Source organism: Mustela nigripes, chromosome 6, assembly GCF_022355385.1.
Source record: "Mustela nigripes isolate SB6536 chromosome 6, MUSNIG.SB6536, whole genome shotgun sequence".
Taxonomy (NCBI): Eukaryota; Metazoa; Chordata; class Mammalia; order Carnivora; family Mustelidae; genus Mustela; species Mustela nigripes.
Window position 1 is genome coordinate 86,024,949 of NC_081562.1, and position 6,602 is coordinate 86,031,550.

General features: G+C 39.7%; 1 pseudogene; it reads left to right on the plus strand.

The window, feature by feature from the left end:
• The first annotated feature begins 430 nt into the window (after positions 1-430).
• Positions 431-584, plus strand: LOC132021061 (U2 spliceosomal RNA; annotated as a pseudogene).
• The last annotated feature ends 6,018 nt before the right edge of the window (positions 585-6,602 follow it).

Genomic DNA, 6,602 nt, shown 5'->3' on the forward strand with positions numbered 1-6,602 from the left:
TCCACCTCTCCACTACTTGGGAAAATACAAAGTAAGCTAACAATGAGATTCCTTTCACATCACTTGGATTAGCAATAATTTAAAAGTGTGACCACTGTAAGTGTTGGTGAGAAGCTAGGACTTGCGTATCCTATAAAATTGACACAACCACTTTGGAGAGCCACCTGGAAATATTTACTCAAGTCTAGAACGTACGTGTCCTTTGATGCAGAAAGTCTATTGTCTTAGAGAAGTGTTCTCAATCCATGAGTGGGTCATGAAATCAATTTAGTGAGTCATGTCCAGCACTTTACAAAAATGGAATAGAATAGAAAATAGAGTGCATATAACCCAAGTAGATATTACTTCACTAAACTTGCTTCGTATAGGAAATGAGTCTGATATAAAATGTATTTCATACTATGAGTTATGGTTTAAAAAAACCACTCTGATCGCTTCTCAGCCTTTTGGCTAAGATCAAGTGTAGTATCTGTTCTTATCAGCTTAAAAAAAACACTCTGAAAACACTGCTTAACAGAAACTTTCATACATAAGAACAAGGAGATTTGTTCAAGGACATTCCCTATAAGGGAATGTTTGTAATAATGAAACATTGGAAACAACATAAATCTTTGTAGTAACAAATAGAATAACAAATTGGAGTGTGTTCGTGTGATGAATACCACACAGCAGCTCAAATTAATGAATTTAGTCTACATAGATAAATTCTGAAAACAAATTTGAGGGAAATGAAAACAAATGCCACATGAACAGGGACCTGGATGGCTCAGTCAGTTAAGCATCTGCCTCCCACTCAGGTCATGATCCCACAGTGCTGGGATCAAGCCCTATGTCCAGCTCCCTGCTCATCAAGGAGCCTGCTTCTCTCTCTCCTACCTTCTCATGCTCGCTCTCGCTATCTCTGTGGTTATCTCTGTTTCTCTCTCTGAAAATATATCAATAAATAAAAGTGAAAAAACAAATGCCAAATGAAGCCAATTACAGGGCGCCTGGGTGGCTCAGTGGGTTAAAGCCTCTGCCATCGGCTCAGGTCATGATCTCAGGGTCCTGGGATCAAGCCCCACATCAGGCTCTCTGCTCAGCAGGGAGCCTGCTTTCCCCTCCTCTCTCTGCCTGCCTCTCTGCCTACTTGCGATCTCTGTCTCTGTCAAATAAATAAATAAATAAAAGTCCATATATTATTTGTGCAGATGTATATGTATATTCAAAAATATATATTATACATTATAAGATATAGTCAGTATATAACTATATATTCTATCCATGTGTTCATACATATGTAATATATATTCAATATGCAAATATATATTATAATATATATATTCAAAATATTAAAAGGGGACTGATATAAAAAGGATGCTCAAAAAGGGAATGAAATGGGACTTTAGGTGGTAGATACATAAATGAATGTTATAGAATTGTGTTCTCTTCCTTTTAAAAAATTTAAAAAAATTTTTTTTTGGTATTCTCCACCCAATGAGGGGCTTGAACTCATGACCCCAAAATCAAAAGTTTCATGCTCTTTGAGCCAGCTAGGTGCCCCCAAAACATTTTTATTTTCTCTATTTTTATTTTGGGGGGAAGTCTGCCTGGTTTAGTCAGTGGAGTGCACAATTCTTGATCTCAGGGTCATAAGTTCAAGCCCCATGTTAGGTGTGGAGTCTACTTAATATATATATTAACTAGTATATATAAATACATATATGTATATATAAATATTAATATTTTATTTTAAAAGTAATCTCTATACCCAATGTGGGGCTCAAACTCATGACCCTGAGATCAAAGGTCACATGCTCTACCAACTAAGCCAGCCACATGCCCCCCTGACATTTTTTTAAGATTACTTATTTATTTGACAGAGAGAGAGAGAGTGAGAAAGCACAAACAGGGGAACAGAAGGGGGAGAGGAAGAAGCAGACTCCCCACTGAGCAAGGAATCCAAGGCCTGACTCAATCCCAGGACCCAGGGATCATGACCTGAGCCAAAGGCAGAGGCTTAACCAACTGAGCCACCCAGGCACCAACCCCACAACAACATTCTTAATAGATAAGAAAAAAGGCAATTAAGTTTTCATCTTGTTCAGAATTGATAGGGTATCATAAAATTGTATTGAGCACTGGTTATTAAAAGTCTTTCATCCTGTGGGTTTTTTTTTTTTTTTTTATTACCTTGGGAAGAATAACCTGCCAAAGGCAGCCTGTCAGACTCAATGAATTAGTATCTATAAAGTTGGCAAATCACTGCAATTAGAATTTCTCCTAGCAAAAGAGATTTCTCTTTCCCTTAAGTCTCATTTCTTTCCTATCTTTGGACATGCTGCTCCTTCTTCTCAAAAAGCCCTTCCTTCAGTACTTGTCCGCCAGGCAATCTCCAATTTATCTTCCATGATCTATTTCTTCTCATTTGGATGCCCCACCCCTGACCGGCAGAATTCATCAACTACTACTCCTTCTTTTAATTCTCACTGTGCCTTGGACATTTCTCTGTTATAGCACCTAACACATGATAGCACAATAATTTTTGAATGGAGTCTTCTCTACTAAATCTCTGAACTCTTTGGAACTTCTGCCTCTAATTTGCCTTTGTTTTCCTAGAATCTAGCAGAACTGCTGTAGAGTAGACTCTCAAATGTTTGTAAAATGAACACCAAATTCTGATGACTAACTAAATCACATGGGTCTTGGGAGTTCAAATCTGATTCCCATTTTCACACTGCAAATCTGGAGCATTTAAAGGTGGTCACCATTTTGGGATATTCTAGTGGTTCCTCACTTTCTCTTGTCCAGATCCTTATAATAACCTTTTTGGTATCCTTAACCTCCAGTCCCTTCCCATTCTGATCCATCCCTGACACCACTGCAGACTAATTTTTATAAAACATCATCTTCATCTTGTCATTCCTTTGGGCAAAATGCAGTAGGACTCTCTAATCCTTTCCATTCCAATCTAAACCTCTAGTCTTCACACATGAGGCCCCTAGAAATGAAGCCTCACTTTAGTATTCCAAACACATTTCTCGATCATTTTATAATATGAACTATACTAGGGCCAGAATCTTTACCTGTCTGACCTCTGACTTATTCTGAGCAGTAAGAACAATGGCTGGCCTGTGGGAGATGCTCAGTAATTGTGAGATGAATGAACAGATGAACTATTCCTAGTACACAACCATTTGTTTCAGCTAATTTTCTTCTTGTTCTCTATATATATTTGGGCCCATCTTTGTGTCTGCTAATACCTAATAAACAACACTTAATAAAATGTATTGCAAATTTTAACATATGTGCCCAAATATAAGGCAATGCCTTGTTTTCCCATAGAGAAGAACTAAAAAAAAAAAAATGGGTTTTGGTCAACTTCACATATATGAAATAGTCAAATGTCTACTTTAAGTAGTTATTAATTTAGTGAAAATATTAATATTATTCAGCAACACATATTTAAAATCGCACATAAAATATTTATTTAGAAAGAACGTTTTTTCACTCAAACTTTTTTTTTTAAGATTTTATTTACTTATTTGACAGAGAGAGAAATCGCAAGTAGGCAGAGAGGCAGGCGGGGGTGGGGGGGGGGGAAGCAGGCTCCCCGCCAAGCAGAGAGGCCAATGCAGGGCTCGATCCCAGGACCCTGAGATCATGACCCGAGCCAAAGGCAGAGGCCCAACCCACTGAGCCACCAGGTGCCGCTTTTCACTCAAACTTTATCATCATTCAAGCCATTTTTACATCAACTCAGATGATCAACTCAGCTCAATTTACAGCTCACACCATCCTCACATATATCTAAATTGTTTGAGGACAGCTTTTTTTCTAAATTCATACTCTGCATATATATTCCTGACATCCACAATATAACCTCTTCCTGTGGCTTTCTAAAAGGCTTACTCACAATAAGATCTAACACTTGAAACTGTAAAGTCCTAAGCCAAGAATAATTCCTTAAATCTATGTTAAATTTTTTTGCCTCTTTTTTGTTTATAAGTGATTCCATCCAGTGATCTCCAATTGCTAAAAGCTTGTGGAACTAGCATCAGCTGGGGCCCTGGGTGGCTCCAGTCAGTTGGGCATCCGCCTTCAGCTGAGGTGATGATCCCAGGGTGCTGGGAATGAGTTCTGAGTAGGGCTCTCAGCTCCGCCCCTCCTCCCACTCATTCTCTCAATCTCTCAAGTAAATAAATAAAATCTTAAAAGGAAAAAAAAAGAACTAGCATTAAATGAGGTTATTTCAGGATCATCTTCCCCAAACCCTTTGACTCAAAAGAAAATCTATAAAACAGACATCGTGGACTAGAACAAGAGTCTTTGTGAGAACACAAATTACAAGGCAACTTCCTTTCTGAAAAATTATTTTGAGAGGAAAAGTATACCTTATATTCAGATATATAATACATTTGTTCACTTAACAAATATTTAACGAGCACTTCTTGTATGCCAGGCACTGTGCTAGGGACTAGATACCTTAGCATCCCGTGGGGAAGATAGTCAATCAATATATAAGGCCAAAACTAATTAATTATGATCATTCAAGTACTATTAAGGATAAGTGTACCTAGCTACAAGATAGAGGAGTAATAGAGGAACCTAAATCTGTGGGATTATAAAATAGTTTCTCCAACAGAGCTATTTATATACAGTGCGGCAGTAATTCATGTACCCAGTCTATCTGGGTTCAAATACTGACTCAGATCTTGAGTGGGTTACTTAACCTCACTTGCCTCATTTATAAAGTGGAGCTAACAATAGTACCTACCTCATGAAGTTATACTGAAGTTCAAATGACTTAACACATGTAAAGCATTAAGAACAATGTTGGCACATGGCACCTGCTTAATAAATGCCAGCTATTATTGTCATTTCAGCTAGAACCTGAAAGACAAGCTGAGAGAAAGGAGAGAAGCTCCAAGCAGGGGTGCTCAGGTGGGTCAGTCAGTTAAGTGTCTATCTTTGGCTCAGGTCATGATCCCAGGGTCATAGGATGGAGCCCCACATGAAACTCTCTGCTCAGCATAGAATCTGCCTCTCCCTACGGCCTCTCCCCCTGCCTCTCCCCTACTTGAGCTCCCTCACTCTCTCTCTTAATAAAATCTTCAAAGAAAGAAAGAACAAAAGAAAGAAAAAAACTCTAAGCAAAGAGCAACATGTGGAGAAGCCCAGAGCATAAAGTTGCTTAGCCTACAGTAGAACTGAAAGGCCAGTGTTTCAAAGCATAGAAAGCCAAGGGGGTAAGGATACCATGAGATATGAGATGAGGCTGGGAAGATAGGCTGAGGTCAATAATGCAAAGCTTTGTAGGTTGGGTTAAGGAGTCTGAACTTTATCCTAAGAGTGAGGAAACCTGAAAGGTTTTATAAAGGGGAGTGACAAGCTTAGATTTGCAATTTTCAAAGCTTTCTCTGGCTTTGGAATGGAAAACTTGTTGGAAAGAGGCCTTTGGCCTCTATTTAATAGATGACAGAAACCAGTAAGAAAGGTGATCCAGTCTTCTAGATCAGAGGCGGCTGGTGGCACAGAAGAGAGGAGGAAACTGGATGACTAAAGAAATAGAAGATAGGGGGCGCCTGGGTGGTTCAGTGGTTAAAGCCTCTGCCTTTGGCTCAGGTCATGATCTCAGGGTCCTGGGATCGAGCCCCGCATCGAGCCCCGCATCGGGCTTACTGCTCGGCAGGGAGCCTGCTTCCTCCTCTCTCTGCCTGCCTCTCTGCCTACTTGTGATCTCTGTCTGCCAAAGAAATAAATAAAATCTTAAAAAAAAAAAAAAAAGAAATAGAAGACAGAACCAGCAAGACTCACTGGGTGTATGCTGCAGTGAGGGGGCATGGAAGGAGAGGCACTATACAATAAACATGTATTTAGGGAAGGAAGGAATTCCTCTGATCCTGCCATATTGTTATACTGCATGAAATGCTTTCCCTCTACTCCATTTTTCCAGACACAATACCTTCCCATTTCCTCTACAAAACTGTCTCTGATTGATCTTTTCCCCTTCTTTCCAGGAGTGTTCTAGAATTGTAGAGCTGAACATTCTTTTTTTTTTTTTTTTCTAAAGATTTTATTTATTCACTTGACAGAGAGAGATCACAAGTAGGCAGAGAGGCAGGCAGAGAGAGAGAGAGGAGGAAGCAGGCTCCCTGCTGAGCAGAGAGCCTGATGCGGGACTTGATCCCAGGACCCTGAGATCATGACCTGAGCCGAAGGCAGCGGCTTAACCCACTGAGCCACCCAGGCGCCCAGAGCTGAATATTCTTGAGGTACAAAGCGGTTGAGAGAACTTAAGACACTGCCTGAAGACAGAGATCATGTTTTAGTCAACTTCTTGTCTCACGCACCTCATCTCCCCAACACTTGTAGAGATCGTTATTACAGAACAGTCTCTGACTTCATGAGTGGTACAGTCATGAACAGCCCATGCTAGTATAAAGCTCCCTGGCCTATTAAGCATTATACGGATCTTTCATAACCATTTTCTTCTTGGATCTTCACAGAATTGTTATAAGTACTATTACAGAGGAAATAAACTCAGAGCTATGAGTGACATGTCCAAGATCACACACACTAAAGGAAATGGCAGTGCTAAGATTTGAACCTGGATCCTGTTT